Source organism: Balaenoptera musculus, chromosome 10 (assembly GCF_009873245.2).
Source record: "Balaenoptera musculus isolate JJ_BM4_2016_0621 chromosome 10, mBalMus1.pri.v3, whole genome shotgun sequence".
Classification (NCBI taxonomy): domain Eukaryota; kingdom Metazoa; phylum Chordata; class Mammalia; order Artiodactyla; family Balaenopteridae; genus Balaenoptera; species Balaenoptera musculus.
The window spans coordinates 24,910,171-24,928,296 of NC_045794.1; the positions used below are offsets into that span (position 1 = coordinate 24,910,171).

The 18,126-nt window shown below is 37.2% G+C and overlaps 1 protein-coding gene across 4 annotated transcripts in view; it reads left to right on the forward strand.

The window, feature by feature from the left end:
- Nucleotides 1-18,126, forward strand: part of FAR2 (fatty acyl-CoA reductase 2) — a 151,381-nt gene that overhangs the window by 23,132 nt on the left and 110,123 nt on the right. The window contains exon 2 of one of the 4 annotated variants that reach the window (XM_036867071.1): nucleotides 784-902. The exons of the other annotated variants lie outside the window; for them this stretch is intronic. The gene's annotated coding sequence lies outside the window, so the exon portion shown is untranslated. The remainder of the gene's footprint in view (nucleotides 1-783; nucleotides 903-18,126) is intronic. 4 annotated transcript variants of the gene reach the window in all.

The following is an 18,126-nucleotide window of genomic DNA, read 5'->3' on the forward strand; positions in this document are numbered from 1 at the left end:
CACAGATGTCAGGAGATACCTTTTCTGTGTGGTTTATCCTGCCTTGAAACTGGAGACCAGTTGAGAGTTGCTGAACTTTGGTTCTTGCTCCATAAAAGGAGAGAGTGTGCAATTAGATGAACCCTCCTCTGTTGACAGAAATTACTGAGATTTATGATGCTGTGAGGGGACATGGGGTACCTTTTACTGTTAGCAAGTGTCAAGTTACCCTGATGATATTCCTGGTCAACTCATTTCTGAGGGTATAGAATGGTATGATTGCTGATGGATGAGGACCCTTAGGGATACTAATTTAGTGCATGTCTAGTTGCTGCAAAATCTCATTTCTAAAGACGAAGCTCAGAAAGAAATGAATAGAAAGTAATTCAAACTATAAATAATAATAACATAATACTCATCTTATAAAAATGCAGAGTAAAAATTGAGAAATAAAGCAAAATACCAAAATTTAACATGGTGAGTAAAAACTAGGTGACTTCAGTTTATGAAACTTTAAAGGATAGTACATTTAAATGTTGCACTCTTTTAGTTTTGTAAAACTATGTACATGTTACTTAAGTTTTCAAAAGCACTAAGTATAGATCATTTTTTATGATTTTTATTATCAAATTTAATTTTAAGCTCCCCGGCTTGCTTTTTCCTCATATGAAAATTTCAGGAAAATGCTCAACAACTTTGTTAAAGTAAAGATTTAATTACTGATAGATAAAAGCTGTTTGTTTTTCAATAATTGCAATAGGTAATCATTGCTATTAAAGCAAGGTGTGCATTTGTTTTTCTTAGTCAGTTTACTGACTGGTGTACATCATCTCATCAGGGCTACTGGCCTGCCACTAAGCGCTCTGATATACCAGTTATCGGAATTCCAGCTGAGTTTGGATGAGAACAGCAAAAAGAGACAGGTAATTTGCCAATGGCAGAGACAGCATTTTGAACATTTTTATTTAGTTTGCATTACTTTCTTTAACCTAGAAAAGAAAAAATAATTTCAGAAAAACTCTTAATTTAAAGGAAATGAAGTTTAGATAAAGCAATTCAAAGATCTTCTAGAGAAAAATGAAGTAAGAAATACAGCTAAAACTGTCACCTTTATATTAACAATTGTGATAATTGAACAGAAAGTCAGAAATAGATAATCGCTACAACAAAGCTAAAGAGATGATGCTACAAATATTATGTATATAAAATATAGGTGTGTTGCCCTTGCCCCAGATCATAATTCAGTGTGTAATCATTTAGGCTGTTTTGATTCTGCCTTAGACAGAATCATGTTCAGAATCTATGTTCACTTGGGCTTTTACCTATGTCAATGCCATAGAAAATGGCAAAAGGGAAATTGTACATAACAGAATGCCTTTTCAGAGAAAAAGTGATAGGTTTTGTTGTGAAGGGGTAGAAACTATAGGTTAAGTTATTCTTTAACAAAGGACCAGTGAACTGTATTTAGCCATGCTGGGCTCCTATCCTTCGTCAACTTGCTTAAGCAAGACAGACCTACACACAGGACTTACCTCACAAAATGAAGCAGTGTTCAACCTCATGGAGAGCCAAAGAGCTTTCTGAAGGGCAGTCACTTTAAAATAACCCAGGCTAAGAGCCTGAGGATGTTTATGGTTAACGCAACAATGAATGGAGCCAAAGCATTTAGAGATAATGTCTGAGTGCCTTCCTTGGGCACCCAGACCTTCAGACACTTGATGCAAATCTCATCTGTCTTATTTCAGTCTTTTTGGCTGCATTGGATCCAGGGTAACAATACAGGTTGAGAGTGTTGCATAAATTCCAAAAAATCTGCAGAGCAAATAACAGAGCTAGCTGTGGCTGTGGTCTTGATTAGAGATTTTTAAGGGAGGTTTTTTCCTGCTTCTATTTATGCTTTTACTAGAACATCTTATTGTATAAATGCTTGTGTGGAAAAATGCCGATGGGAGAATGATTCCACTGAGAACTAGGCCAGGGAAACTGTTAACCTCCCGATGGCATCTTTCCAGACAAAAACTGGGATATAACCAATTTTTCTGTGGCTAATATAGGGAGGGCTATCCTAGGATTTTCTCTAACAGTTGGATAAGTAAGAAGATACTTGCAAATGATAAAAATAGGGATTGGGTTGAAAAAAGCATTGAAACAGCATTACACAGAAGCTGAGCTGTAATCAAATTCACACATTCATGTACCTCAGTGCTGGACAAAACCTCAAGTGGGCACTTGCTCTGGGCTGTAGAAGGCGTTATTATCCTCATTTTGTAGCTATGTCCCAAAATTTCCCCAAGATTATGTGTAATCATTAACTTTATAATAAAATAGCAATTGTAATGTAAGCCAGAAAAATTCAGCAACCATATTTCTGTTCAGAAAACCAATTGCCTTTATGAATAAGAACCATGCAAAAAGAAGTAAGGAAAATTGAGTTTACCTATACTGCTGATCTGAAGGAGCTATATGGCAATACAAAAACAGTGAGTAATCTACACCTAGCCTCCAAAATTTCAAATGCAGTCAATGACATCTATGAGACACATTGCTCATGGTCTGCTACATGGAGGCTAAACTAATGATTTTCATCTGGTGGTCAGTGTAAAATTAATGACCCTCAGAAATAGTGGTCTAAATGGTTGCCAACCTGTCATAATTACAACAATAAAAATAACTATAAAAGAGAATTCTCAATAACATTGATTTCCAATACTGCCACTCTTTTATGTTCTTAAAATTTACATTGTTATAAATGTTTTTAAAGTATGCCTGTAAAATAAATGTTTTTCTTAGGATAAAATGGGAGGACAGCTTTGTTTTTCTAGCATGGTGTGAGGCCCAGGTTTTTTGATATTGCTTTTTGGACTATAAGATATAACAACTAGAGAAACTTTATTCTAGAAACTTATTGAAAAGTTAGCTTTCTTTGCTGACAATGTATGACTTGATTTACTTGCTTATTGGATTTGCAGATGTTATTTCACCGATTAATTTGCTAGGGCTGTCAAAATAAGGCACCACAGGCTGGGTGGCTTAAACAAGGGAAATGTATTTTCTCACACAGTTCTGGAGACTAGATGCCTGGGATCAAGGTGTTGGCAGGATTGGCTTTTTCTGAGGGCTATGAGGAAACGATCTGCTCCAGGTCTCTCTCTTTGGCTTGTGGAGGGCCGTCTTCCCTCTGTGTCTTCACATTGTCTGCATCCAAATTTCCTATTTTCATAAGACTATCAGTCATATTAGATTAGGGTCCACTCTAATAACCCGATTTTAGCTTAACTGCTTCTGTAAAGACACTGTCTCCAAATATAGTAACATTCCAAAGTCCTGGGGATTGAGAATTCAGGGTTTGATTTGGAGGGACACAGTTCAGCCCGTAACACCAGGAATTTTCCTCCCCTCCTTCCTTCCTTTCTTTCTTTCCTTTTTTCTTTCTTTTTACTTTTTAAAAAATTTGGGGGGAGCTGTACATATCACCAGATGCACATATTCAGAAATATATTCACCTCTGTGTTAGTTTGCTAGGGCTGCCATAACAAAACAGTGAAACTGGGTGGTTTAAACAACAGACATTTAATTTCTCACAGTTCTGGGAGCTGGAAGTCCATGATCAAGGTGTCAGCAGGTTTGGTTTCTTCTGAGACCACTCTCCCTGGCTGGCAGATGACTGCCTTCTTGCTGTGTCCCCACATGATCTTTGCTGTGTGCACATACACACACATGTGCACGCACATGCACTCACACGCACAGCCCTGGTATCTAACTGTCCTTTTCTTATAAGGACATGAATTAGATTAATTAGGACATACCCTAAAGATCTCATTTTAATTTAATCACCTAGTTAAAGACATCTCCAAATACAGTTACATTCTGAGGTGCTGGGGGTTTGAGTTTCAACATATGAATTTGGGGAGGGGGCAGACACAATTCAGTCCATGACAATATCTTAACTGCATTGCATCTGAATCCTGATGCCAAAATCCAGGCCGTTGCTGAGATATATAATAAGAAAGGGAAAGAGGAAAGAAACCAACATTTATTATGCTCCTCCTGTGTGTGGAGCTCTAGGCTAGGTAGTTCAGAGACTAAATGCTTCTGTAGCCACCTGCTGCGTACTTACCCTATGCCAGGATCTTTATATACATTCTTTTTAATCCTCACAACAAAGCTTCAAGCCAGACATGATTCACACTTAAAAGAAGACAGAATTGAAGCGATAGGTGCTTTTTGGAGCGGAGATTTACACAGAGGAGTATAAGACTCAAAATCCCTTGCTCATTCTTCATGACACCAGAGTGACACCTGTATACTCAGATCCTTGATAGGCAACCCATGGTCATTCCAACTTGTATGCTCTAATTTCAGGAACTTTTTCCTGTTCTGAATGGAAAAACTGAGGCCCAAAGAGAACCAAACCTATCCTGGCCCCATCTGTCTCCTCTACTTCAGGGATTTGTCATCCGAAGCAATTAGTCTGTTGTCAACTACAGTTGCTTCAGTCAGATGTGGAGGTTTGCAGCAGGGAGCATTGTTGATGGGAATGAAATGGACCATATTCCACATAAAATTTAAAACTTTTCTATGACTACTGCCAAGAAGAGAAAAGTTGTTGATGAAAAAACTCATGCCTTTCAAAGTAGGTGGGCTAAAGAATGTTAATATTAAAGATGTTGTTTATTCCATATTTGCAATGGAAAATTTTCTCTTTAAGAGGAATTTGGGGACAGTTAAGTAGTTTACAAGATCAGTCAAGAAAAACTGAAATCAACCAGCTTCAGAAGAACCAAACAACAAAAACTTCCTTCAAAGGCTCAGCGTTACCGGCGAAGTGTGATAAGTGCAACTAACCCAAAGGCAGATGCACTGTTGGTGAAATAAAAGGATGCTTATGTAAAGCTGCAGATATCGCTTTTCTTGATTTAAAAAAAAAAAAAAAAAAGATATCACTTCCCAATACAGGAAATGTTAGTTATTGTACCATAAATGTTTTGCAGAGAAATAATGAATACTGACTGTATTAAGAAGGCTTCTCTGTGAGAGCCCAGTACCACCAATTATAGACCAGATCATAAAGATAGTCAAGCCTGTTCAGAATGCCTCTGAGTTCTTTACTTCTTTCAGGATGGGTTTCCGATGCCCTCTTGATGCTCTGGGTCAGGTCCCCCAAACTACCCTCTCCCAATGAAGTCCTTAACCTCACATCCTTAGTCTTGAGGAAATTCCTCCATCCTGATTTATCCAGTCACTACTGGTCCTACTAAATTCGTTTCTTAAACTAATTGGAGAGATGCTGTAACTATCTGATATGTGACCACTTTCAGAGCACATATATACAGTTTAACCCAAAATTTTATTGTCTTCTGAGAGTGTTTTCAGGCCCCAAGGAGGACTTCTAGGGAGAGATACTTGGCCTGGAGAATCTTTCCTCTCTTCAAACAACATGTGTTTTCCTAAGGTTACATGTATTATTCAATGAATCTATCTAGCTATCTATCATCTATCTATCATTATCTATCTTTAAAAAACACTCACAAAGTAAAATACAAAGGGCCAGAAATCTCTGGATTTCCTGAGAGAACATTTGGTTCTCTCATGTCTTAATCCTCTGTGTGCAGAAAGAACATCAGCTTGTCACATACCTTCTCTCTACCTTGTTGGAGTGAGAGTGGGAAGACAGCTCCTGCTCTTTTCTAAGCATATATATTTTAACATCATTAAAGCCTGTTGTATCTAGTTTTATTACTCTTAAATGTTCATTAATTCCTATGTACTTATCTATAAAATATTGCATGTTTTTACTTGTCTCAGTGACCAGTGTTTATCTTACCATTATGCTTAACATTTTTCAAATATATCATGTAACAGTTGGCAAACATAGAGGGATAGACTTTTATATTAGTGTTTCTGAAGTTCATACACAAAATTACCCACTAAAGATTGAATTTTCTACAGCTAACAATAATCAAATTTTATTTGAAATGTGCCTTTTGGGGTGTAGTACATTTTCATATTTCTCCTGAAGCTAATTAGCAGGACACTCTCTAATCAGCATTTTATCTTATTGGTTAATAGCACTCTAACTTATTTTATTATCATTCATTTATCAAACACAAACATGTATCATGCATGTATTAAGTGACTGTTTTAATTCCAAATGAAAGTTTACCAAAACCCTTCAGATTTCTAGATTCTGTACCACATTGTTATTTTATTAGGAAACCTCAAAAAGAAATACACTGAAGACTGTCTTAACTGCAAATATCAACACAAATTTGGAACTTTATCAAGGTGATGGTTTTGTACCAGTGTGAATATATCATATGCCACTGAATTGAACGCATTAAAAATGGTTTATTTTATGTTATGTGAATTTCATCTCAATAAAAAAATCAACACAAAGATAGAAAAATCTCCGAGAGGCTCATCTCTCTCCTTTATAAAAGAACCTTACATAACTCCACCAGAATAAGTATCTATCCAGGCCACAAAAATCAATTTGAACCTGCAGTTCTGAGAGAGATTAGGTCAGGCTTTAAATAAAGAAGTTGTAGGCAAGTTAAATTGTCACTGAATTCTTAAATATTGCTCAAGTGTCCAAGAACTGTACTTCCAAATTATTTGTTCTCACTGTGATAAATTGTGTGGCCTGATCAAGATCCCAAGATCCATTGTAAAGTGTGATCGATCATCCTTGTTCTTACAGGTCCCTGGAGAGGAAATTTTTTTAACCTTTGGTGGCATTTTCTAATATTTTACTCTGACCCTCAAGGTTTGTGAGGCTCAGTTAAATCTCTCCTTCAGCTTTTAATATCCATTTCTTCTCTTTTAAATCCCCAGTAGGAATAGATAACTGATCTGAATCCACCAGATACCATTTCAGAAACTTCAGTATTGTTGCTGATCTTCATTTTCCAAATTTCACAGGCTTTTCCTCAAAGATTTCTAAACAAATGTTAAACCATCTCTATTTTTCACTTCTTGCCTCTTTTCAATATTTCCACTTTATATATCATTTCATAATGTTCCAAACTAGATATAATTTTTACCCAGATGTGTAATGGAAAATTAATTTCTTCTTCCAGCATATCCTCTTGTCCTCTAGATACATAATAATATCATCAAACACCACTGGTGCAATGAATTAAAATGTGCGTTCACATCCGTACCTCACTTGTTCTGTATCAGCCCTGGGCTCTTTACTTAAAATAATGACACTGATAATGTGTTATTGTGCTATATTCTGCATTAGAATTCAGTTTGAATTCAAAATCTTTAGCTATAACTGATGGCTGTTGTCTTTCTGAAATGTTTTTAATTCTATGTGTGTTTGCTATGAAAATTCACTTTGTGTACTTCATTCCAGTGCTTCTAACTCTTTTTGAATTCTAATGCTATTTCCAAAATACCCATCTACCTGAGTAGTAGCTGGGAAGGCCGATTCTCCAACGTCTTATTCAGATGAAAATGGGTGTGTTGTCTATGCATGGTTGTGAGCAATACTGGAAAATAGCAGAACAGGGATGGCAGCGGGGAGGCAAAAACAGGAAGTAGGTGAGGACAGTCCAGCTGGTTCACAGGTCAGAGTCCCTAGCCAGGGGCTTTGAGTTGACAAGGAGACCATATGAGACCCATGAGTACAGAGTGTGAAACTTAAGAACATTTATTCCAGCTCCCTTACTACTTGGGAGGAAAATTTCTGAGCCATCATGTATTCATTTGCAATTGCTGCCATAACGAAATACCACAGACTGGGTGGCTTAAATGATAGACATTTATTTTCTCACAGTTCTGGAGGGTAAAAGTCCAAGGTCAAGCTGTTGGCAAGTATGGTTTCTTCTGAGGCCTCTCTCCTTGGCTTGTAGGTGGCCGCCTTTTCATTGTGTCCTCACATGGTCTTTCCTCTGTGTGTACATCCCTGATGTCTCTTTGTGTGTCCAGATTTCTTCTTCTTATAAGGACATGACAGATTGGATTAGGGCCCACTCTAACATGCTCATTTTAGCTTAATCACCTCTGTAAAGGCCCAATCTCCAAATGCTCCAAATATCTCCATTTCCAGTATTTACCTGAGATATTAAGGCCCATTTGCATATTGTGACTTAATATCACTCCTTACTGGATGCTTTTCATATCCCTACTCCTCAGGTTTTCCCTGCACCTCCCCAAACTTCCACTCAAATCCTTTTCTCAGGGTCAACTTCTATGGAAAACCAAACTAGGACAGATACAAAGGAAGGAATATTACAGTGTTGTAGAGTGACACAAAGACCATCAGTCCAGCACCAGATGACCTAAATTCAAGTTCTATCTTCAAATCCTGGCACTCCTGTCATCAGGTTTTCAACTTCCTTAAACCAAGGTTTCCTCTTCAGTAAAATGGAGATGATAACAATGTCTGCTTTTTAGGGTTCTTTCAATTCCTAAATTAGAAAATGAATATGATATCACAGTTATTTTAAAATATTATTACCACAGTAACACATAATTCTCTGTCCTCAAAGAATTCTATTTAATTTGGACAGTCAAATTTTTATACTGCTTAAGGCAGCATATGGTTAAGTTTCAAATGAATGACCATCATAGTCACTGCTGAAAATATTAAATAACACCAGATTCTAATGCAATCCAGAAAGCTATCCTGACCTCTGGATCCATTTACTTCACTGGTATCTATTATTCATTTGTTATGGGAGAGAAAATTTATATAAGAAACTTCCTGCCATCAGAGCTTATGATCTTGCTTGGAGCAAAAGACATGTACACAAATGAATGAAATAAAAAGCAGCAGGTGCTAAGTGCTAGAATGCTAGATGAATAAACTTCATACAAACTTAGAAAATTGTACAGGGTAAATACTAAGAATGGTCGTGTGTTCAGCCCTCAAGTGGGCTGTCATTAGACTGTAGTTTCATATATCAATAAAAGGTAATTTTCATAAAACCAAAACAAAAAAAGGAGTTTTATAAAATCACACTGTAGAATCATAAAAATTCAGCACTGGAAAGGACCCTATGAGCAATCTCCTAGCCCACTGGTTTTCAACATGGGATATCACCCTAGGGGCATTTGGAACCACGAGAAGGATGGTTTGGGCTGTCATGACTAGAGATGGGGAAGCATGAGTGGGTGGGGCCTAGAAATGCTAGCCACACAGAAATAGAGGGGACACACTGTCCAACAGCCCAACAAAGAACTCTCCTGCCCCCATCCTACCCTCCAACCTCTCAACCTTCCCACCCTCTGTTACATAGGAAAACATGATGCTCACAAAGGACAAAAGATTCTCCACAATCTACTGGGTTTAGCATCCATATTCCAGACAGTGCTCTCCAGTAGAAATATTGTTGAGCCCAAATGCAAACTATGTGTAATTTTAAATTTGCTAATAGTCACATTGAAATATTTTAAAACTGGTGAAATTAACTTAATCATATATTTTATTCAACCCAGAATATATAAAACATTATCATTTCAATATATAATCAATATGTAATCATCGATATGAGTTTTTTGTACTAAGTTTTCAAAATCTGTTATATATTTACACTTAACAGCATATCTGAATTCAGACTAGCCACATTTCAAGTGTATAGTAGCCACCTGGAGCTAGTGGTTTCCATATTGCAGCCCTAGGAGAGTCTGTGTTTTTCTAAACCATCTTTGTCTTTCTTACAAGATGCACGTCATAAGCAACTGAGTGAAAGACCTCAGTTGACTCCATCTACTGTTCCAGTCACTGTATCATAGGAAGAAATGAGATCGGTGTGACTAAATGTGTTTTTCAGAAAGCCAGAGCCATGGTGGTTATTATTTTGTACCTTCTGATGTTCTAAGCAGTTGAAAATTGATTTCTGGATGAGTCGCTTGAGTATTTTTTTTTAGGTTTGAAGCTAAATCGACCATTTTATAATTCCAGGCTTAACTTTTTTCTGAAAAATATGCAATCTTTTTGCCATTTTCCATAATTGCTTTCATTATTCATGATATTACCTGAACACGAATTTCCAGTCTTCTTGTCAGAATTTTATATAGCTTGGTTTTTCTTATGGCTCTGCCTTTTTTTTTTTTAATAGTAGTTTGCCTAAATTTCCCTTGCTGAAACTTCCATAAATATTCCCATGTTTCCTCCAGCTAATAAAACTATCTATTTCTTACCCATTTTTTTACAAGATCAATTTTACATGTCACTAAGTTCCTTCTGGCGTTCTTTCATTCTGTATTGAGTATAACTATTTTGTCCATTCTTCCTCATTTCTCTAAAACTTGGTTATTAAATGATAAATATTTTGCTTGGGGTATTCTATTTCTACTTGACTTTCAATAAAAATACCCCTGAAGTAAAAAAACATAAATATACTTTTTAATTTTTGGATTTCAAGTACAGGACATTTGAACTTTAAAGCTTTAAATCCAGCAAGACATAGATTTTTAAATGTATTGAGTCTGTACATCGATGGTTAGATTATGAAAAAGAGGCAATTGTATCAACTTTTCTGAAACTCTTTAAGGGATGATTTATCCATATTTTAGTTGGAATTTGGTAACTTTATGGCCCGAAAGTGGACAAAATAAATATTCATTTCTAGTCTATGCATTTTTTTGTCAACTTCTCCTCAACCAAATACAGAAAGTTGTATATTTCAGGCAATGGATCTTTTTATTTTTCAAATTTATTTTATTGAAATATAACTGATTTACAATGTTGTGTTAATTTCTGCTGTACAGCAACGTGATTCAGTTATACATATACATACATTCTTTTTCATATTCTTTTCCATTATGGTTTATCACAAGTTCCCTGTGCTATACAGTAGGACCTTTATCCAGGCAGTGGATCTTTATGGCTGCTTTTATTTAAGCTTCTTGGGTGAATTTTCTCTAGAGGTCCAGATTGTAAATATTTTAAGCTTTGCCAACCCAGTAGTCTCTATCACAACCATTCCATCTGCCTGTCATTGTAGCATGAAAGCAACCACAGACAGTATATAAAGGTATAGGTTTGACTATATTCCAATAAAACTTTATTTATAAAAATAGACCTCAGGCTATATTTGGCCTATGGGCTATATAGTTTGTTGGTCCTTGTTCTAAATATTCTAGAATCACTCACTTTACTTTGACTATATAAACCAGCCATTTGATCTTGCATCATGATTCTGGCATAATGTTGAGTTGTTACACTGAGCTTTGAATACAAAGAAGACAGGTTCAGAGATCACTAATTCTCATCTGACTATGAAACTATATTTGTTGTCTTTATTTTCCTGCTATGTGTATAATAAAAAATCATTTATACCTCTGCTTTTAAAACAAAATTTATCCAATGTTTACAATGTTGTTGCTTTATTTTAATAGTTTTCATAAAACTACTTCACCCTCAGCTTTGGGTGAAGCCTCCTGGCTTTTGGCCCTTAATTTTTACATATTTCGCACTTTGAATTCATTTGCTGCATGGTGAACACTTAAATTTTTTGACTTACACTATAGCATAAAAACAGCCTTCCAAGGAGGATTTATCATAAATGTTTCTCCATAAAAGTGTAAGGATGGGGCTTCCCTGGTGGCATAGTGGTTAAGAATCCGCCTGCCAATGCAGCGAACACGGGTTCGAGCCCTGGACCAGGAAGATTCCACATGCCACGGAGCAGCGAAGCCCGTGCACCACAACTACTGAGCCTGAGCTCTAGAGCCCGCGAGCCACAACTACTGAAGCCCTCACTCCTAGAGCCCGCACACCGCAACAAAGAGTAACCCCGCCTCGCCGCAACTAGAGAAAATCTGCATGCAGCAATGAAGACCCGACGCAGCCAAAAAAAAAAAAAAAAAGAAGTGTAAGGACGAATTTATAATACCACTGGCTGAAATGGACAATTTTAGGATAAATGTGAAACAGACCAATTTGAAGAGCTTTCAGTAGTAGACCCTAAATGTGATGCGTTTGAAATCCTAACGTGAATAAACACACCAAAACAAAATGCAACATAATAGCCAAAACTTTTCAATGACAGGAAGGCCTAGAGCTGCTGCAGAAATGCTTTCTCTGGTTGTGGATACTCTAGGTTGTTACAGTTGAAGTGTTAAGTGGCTAAGTTCCAATTGCTATGGGAACTGTAACTGAAACTTGACCTTTGATATATTTACATATTCAACCCTAACATTATATTAACAGGCTTTTGCATTTACCTTGTGTCTGTAAGTGGCTTTGTTTTAGGCTTTCAGGGATATTAACTTGAAAAGATCCTCTGGGAGGGAAAAAGCAGAAAGCTTGATTTCTTTCAGTCTCATCCACTCCTAGCATCAGAGTTTACTTCTGTAGAGTCAGTGTGTAACCATGCTTTTTGAGGATAGGCAATGAATTCCCATATAGAGACTACTCCTTTAAAGTAAGTAGTGGACTCATTTTTCAGAAAGTCGGTTGCTTGGCTATTTGTGTTTGTTGATTAAAACTTTGTCTGCACAGCAGGTAGATTTCCTGTGGCTTATCAGAAAGCAAGAGAAGAAAAGCAATAGTTGTGAGTAGCCATAAGTGACAAATAACCATCATTAATTCTCTCACCTTCTTTATCACATCAAGTTCAAATATGGGTGAGTCAACACACCACAGTAATTCCTGCCATTGTTTTGTTATTGTACCTCCACAAGTTAAATCAATTAAACTATCCTCTATGATTATGCAAGTTTGAATACTGTGAGTAAATATGAACTGTAAGGCTCATGAAGCCCCTACAAGGTTTCACAGTACCAAAGCCAAAAGGACTTGCATGGACTAACTTGGAAATGAAAGGGGTTAACATTTATGGAGGACTTCCTGTTCTGGGCAATATGATGGATGCTTTATGTATGCAATCTCACTTAATCCTCACAACATTCCACAGGACTGTTGAGGTTAATGAACTTTCCCCAGTCACAGAGTTAGTAACTGGTGAAGCCATTATTTGAACCAAGTTCTGGATAATTCCAAAATCCCAGAATTCTATAAAAACATCTATGTTTTTGCAGATTTCTAGTTCAGCGAATAATATTTGTTATGTTTTTATCAAATAGCTCAAAGTTTCCATAAAATATTCCATAAAATATTGACTTTGGTATTTCCAAAAAGTGTTTGGAAATACCAAAGTCAACATCTGGATTTACTTCAGGAGTAATGTCCATTTATTGAGCATCAGATTTTATAACAATTAATGAAGCATAAGGGTCTGGTCAAAATAAAATAAAAATGAAAGTGGAAATGCAAAACAAGAGAGAGTTGAAACAAAGGCCTTGATTCCTTCAGTGGCACTCTTCGCCTATTTATATACATTCCTGTAAGTTAGTGTCTACATTGCAGATACCAAGAGGTTTTTGTTTAATAACAAAGGGGTTAAAATGCTGCTATTTCTATTTATGCAACTTTTCAACATTAACAGTTACAGCAGGGGGTCAAAATCTAGCTGCACAATGCCTTTTAAAGCACAGTAAAGGGTTTTAATGGGCAATGTAATAGAGCCAGATTATTCTGGGTGGTAATGCAAAGCTTAGCCTGTCTATTTTCTCTTGCCTGCTCCATTTAAGTTACCTACTGCCCCCTGCAGGCATTTAAGTTTCCCTTCCATAAAAAAGAACTGTTCCTTCAAATGAAGTGTGCATTATTTCTTAGAGGAATAAAATTGTGTTTCCATATGATAAATAAAAGCAAAAAGAGAAGGTGTGCTGTAGTGATCTGTTGGAAAGGTTACCAAATTCCAAAGACTAATCTTCAGCTTCTCAGTTTCTGAAATTGAATCTTGACATCATGTTAACATTGATTAGATTCAATGGAATGGATTCCCAGTATATGAACTCACAAAAAATTGATGTATGAACTAGAGCAGTGGTCCCCAACCTTTTTGGCACCAGGGACCAGTTTCGTTGAAGACAATTTTTCCACGGATTGGGGGGTGGGAGGGATGGTTCAGGTGGTAATCCGAGCGATGGGGAGCAATGGGGAGCCATGGGGAGTGATGGGGAGCCATGGGGAGCGATGGGGAGCGATGGGGAGGGGCAGGGGAAGCTTTGCTCGCTGGCCCGCCACTCACCTCAGGCTGCGCGGCCCAGTTCCTAACAGGCCTCAGACCAATACCGGTCCACAGCCAGGGGACTGGGGACACCTGAACTAGAGGCTCAGTTTATTAAGTTACTATTGGATGCAGATTTCTTCCTAGGTACTAAAATTATTATGTCTTCATTGCAAGGGACCCTCCTTCCAGTATCTTGGTGACTGGGTGCTATGGCCAGTCCACAGAGTTGGGATGGATCCCCACCCAAAATTTGGTTTGGATTTCGAAACCAATCATCACAAATACACACACACACACACACACACACACACACACACACACACACACCAAGAATGTATGAAAAGGTTTTTTATTCCCATAATGAAGCTTTCTGGGGAGAGCAAGACAGGCCTCTCAAGCTGATCTGAAATGGCTTGAAAGAACTGTGAAAGGACAAAAGGAGATTGCCTTTGAGTTTTTATGGTGGTTAGGGGCTGAAGCTGGAGTGAGGGTTTTAGTGCATGATTTGAACTTGCTGTTGGTGAAAAAGCACCTAGGTTTTTATCAGCTTGCCCAGATGTAAGACAGAAGGGGAAGAGGGAGGGGTAAGGCATAAAAGATGTCTGTAGTCAAACACCAAATGATGGAGTCAGACTATTATGTTGGGTCCAAAAAAGATAGTTTAGTGAACATGGAATTAGTGCAACATGCAGTGAATACTCTTGAAATGGCTCATACAAAATATGGCAGTGAAATCTAAGCAGAATCCTGTCCCACCACAGCACAAGCCCCTCGGGCTTCCAGAATGTCAGGATTTTATGTCTCTATTTTTTGATCACTATTGGGGAAAAATATCTACAAATTCTTGTTCTTTACTTCTGTTCATGAGATTTTCCCTGAAAACATTCTTTGATATTAGAGAATTCAGCAAGGTTTCTGACCAACCCAAGTGCTTCTTGATTTTTTAGCCTGAGAATCAACATGTCTTTTTTGGTGATTTCTTCAGATCAGTAAATCTGTTGTGGGTAGAGTTAAACTATTTTAACTCACAGTGCTTTAAGGAAATTATACTGTCCACCATCTACAACCACTTTCAATTTTTTTCTAAACTGGATGATAGTGAATCTTCCTTCTATTGTTCATGAAGTCTCATCGTTCATGTAGAACACTGATCTTATTCTCCCATATCATCATTTAAAAGGAAAATAATATGGATAATGTGGAATGTTGGTAACAGCAGAGAGAATTCCTATAAAATGACTATTTAATGCAAGAAGAGTAAAGTAGTAAATTGAGATCAATTCTGAATGACTGTGGCCAACAGTTCTGTTTCTCTGCTGAGGAGAGATCAAAAGAATACACTCAAAGAGAAACAGAGAAGATTCAGAATAACACCTGAAAAACATCTGCAAAAATGGGGAAGAGTCAGAAAAATCCCTCTTTTAGAAGTTTATTTTTAGAACTTCCCTGGCAGTCCAATGGTTAAGACTCCACGCTTCCAATGCCGGGGGCGTGGGTTCGGTCCTTGGTCAGGGAACTAAGATCCTGCATGCCTCGCTGCACTGCCAAATGTGCTTATAAGAAGAACAAAGTACCTTCCGTGCCTGCAATTGTCTAGGTCAGTGGTTCTCCATCTGCTTGGAGTCATAGGCCTATGGAGAATTGATGAAAATCCTTGGTGGAGAGAAAACTCACATGAAGCAACATTTGCATTTGACCTATAATGTACATTAAGTTATTCAATACTAACTTTATACTGTGTGGCAGATAAAATAATCATTCCAAAGGGTAAAAATTTGTTTCATAAGCTATTTAGTCTGCAGTGTCTCATTATTGGCTGGCTATGTTCATTTAGAGTTTCCAGTTTGTCTCTGAACCTGGCTTTGTGTTTTGTTACTCAACTATTACCCCACTTATAGAACTGAAATATAAGATGACAGTGTTGAGGATAAAACAGCCCCTCAACCAGGCTTACAAGGATCAGACATGCACATAATAATAGCAACCTTTGATTGAATGGTTACTATGTACCAGGCACGGTACAAAGCACTATCTCGCTTAATCCTCCAATGACTTTATGATATGGGTATTAATCCCATCTCTTTGATGAGTAAAAATGAGGCTTAGAAGGTTTAATAATTTGTCTAAGTATTTATTGAGCACCTTTTGAATGTCTAATACTATAAAGGAAGATACAAATGAAACAAAACATAGACTAAGTAAACTTTTAAAACTAAAAAAAAATTTTTTTTAATTAACTGCATTTTAAAATGTCTGTGCTTGAAATTATGACATGTAGTTGCCAGCATTATGGTTTAATCATAGCTCAAACGAATGGTGTGGAGAGTTGACTTCTTCTAAAACTCTGTGGGTGTTCATTTAGGAAATGATATATTCCATCATAAGGCTCTGTTGATGATGGTATTCAAACAGATATACCCCAGATATTTGAACTTGAAACAAAATAAAACCTCAGACGTAATTCAAGATAATTTTTATAAGCCAAAAACTCATCTCCGTTGTTTGTTACATATACAAAGTAATTGATACAGCTTAATGGTGACATTAAATGTACTTCAAATAGATGTGACACTGCTGCCTCTTTATAGCTGTGAACATCTATGTACTTTCAAAATAACAAACTTTTTTAAAAGAAAAAAGAATAGAAGAAAAAGTATGCTTGGAGAGTTTCCTTTTAAGCTCACTGTTTTGAAATAGCTTTGTGTAAAGGCAACTTGTATTCTCTCCCATTATTCTTTTACATTTAAATATCATAGCACCTTTCCTTTAAGTTTTATCATCAATATCCATCGCTTTCACAAAGACTTTATAGGGTATTACTGCTTTGAAGTAATTTGGCCCCTTTTAAAGATTTTTTTAAAAAACTGAAGCATAAAAATGTTGGGTGTCTCTGTGAAATAATGCTGCATTCAATGCTACACTTCTACCTACGCGGTTAGAAAAAGCTGAGTGATTTTGAAATCTAGAGATACGGACTGCGTCATAGCCACTATTTTCTTTCCTACCTTACCTCCTTATGCTCCTCACCTTTCCTGATCTTTCAGAAGAATTTGAAGTTCATAATTTCCTCCCTTTCCTTTCTCTTTGACTTATGCATTCGCCCATCGACTTGTCAATTATTCTGAGTAGCAAGTACTAGAGATACAAAGATAAAATCATTTCCCTGTTCTCAAGGTACTTGAAGTCTCACGGGAAAGACAGATTTGGAAACTACTGCAATGTGCTCTGCTAAATACCACTGGAGTTCTAGGAAGGACCACTGACCCAGCCTCAGAGGTTGAGCTGGGCCTGTTAAGGAAGCCAAAGGTAATGTGTATGTCTAAAGTGTCATATATGTCAGGACAAGTGGTGGAAATTGAAAATGGAGAAGCGTGCCGGGACCAGCTCACCTGTAGTGCCTTGTTATATCCCACAACTGGGAATTCAAATTTCATCACGAATTGCATTAGCAAGATATAACAACTGAAGAAGCTTCAGTAAGAGAGTGACATGGTAATATATGCAAAGATTCCACTGGAAACTATGTGGATGTGGAGTGCACCAGATTAACAGAAAAGATGACAGGTGATTAGAGAGGGCCACTGAGGGGCCCCAAACAACTGCACTAAGAATGTAGCAGGGGCACATGTGAAAGAAGTTAATTGAGGCAGAATCTCCAGGATTTACAGATTGATGTTTTGTGGGGAGTGAGTGAGATAGAGATAATTCTCACATTCTGGCTTGAGTTACGAGATGGTTGGTGGTGGTGTTAATCAGGATTGGGGATCAATTAATCTTTTTAATGTGTTGTATTTTTTTATGTGCCACTGAAATATCTGAGTAGAACTGTGTAAAAACCCCATTAGAAGGTGAGTCTAGGGCTCTGGAGAGAAGTCTGGTTGTGGATAATATAACAATTTAAGAGCCATATAGGTGGTGGATGAAGCTGTTTGTATGAATGAGGTCATCAGTATCTACATTAAAAATGAAAACAGCAAAGGGCCTAGGGTCTCCCGCAAGGGGAAGTACTGCCTTGCTAGAGGCCAAACTGCGGCGCTTCTAGGCCATATGGTGCCCTTGTGTGAATTAGAGGACACCTTTACTGCCATCAGCCCAAATGTCATCATAATGAATT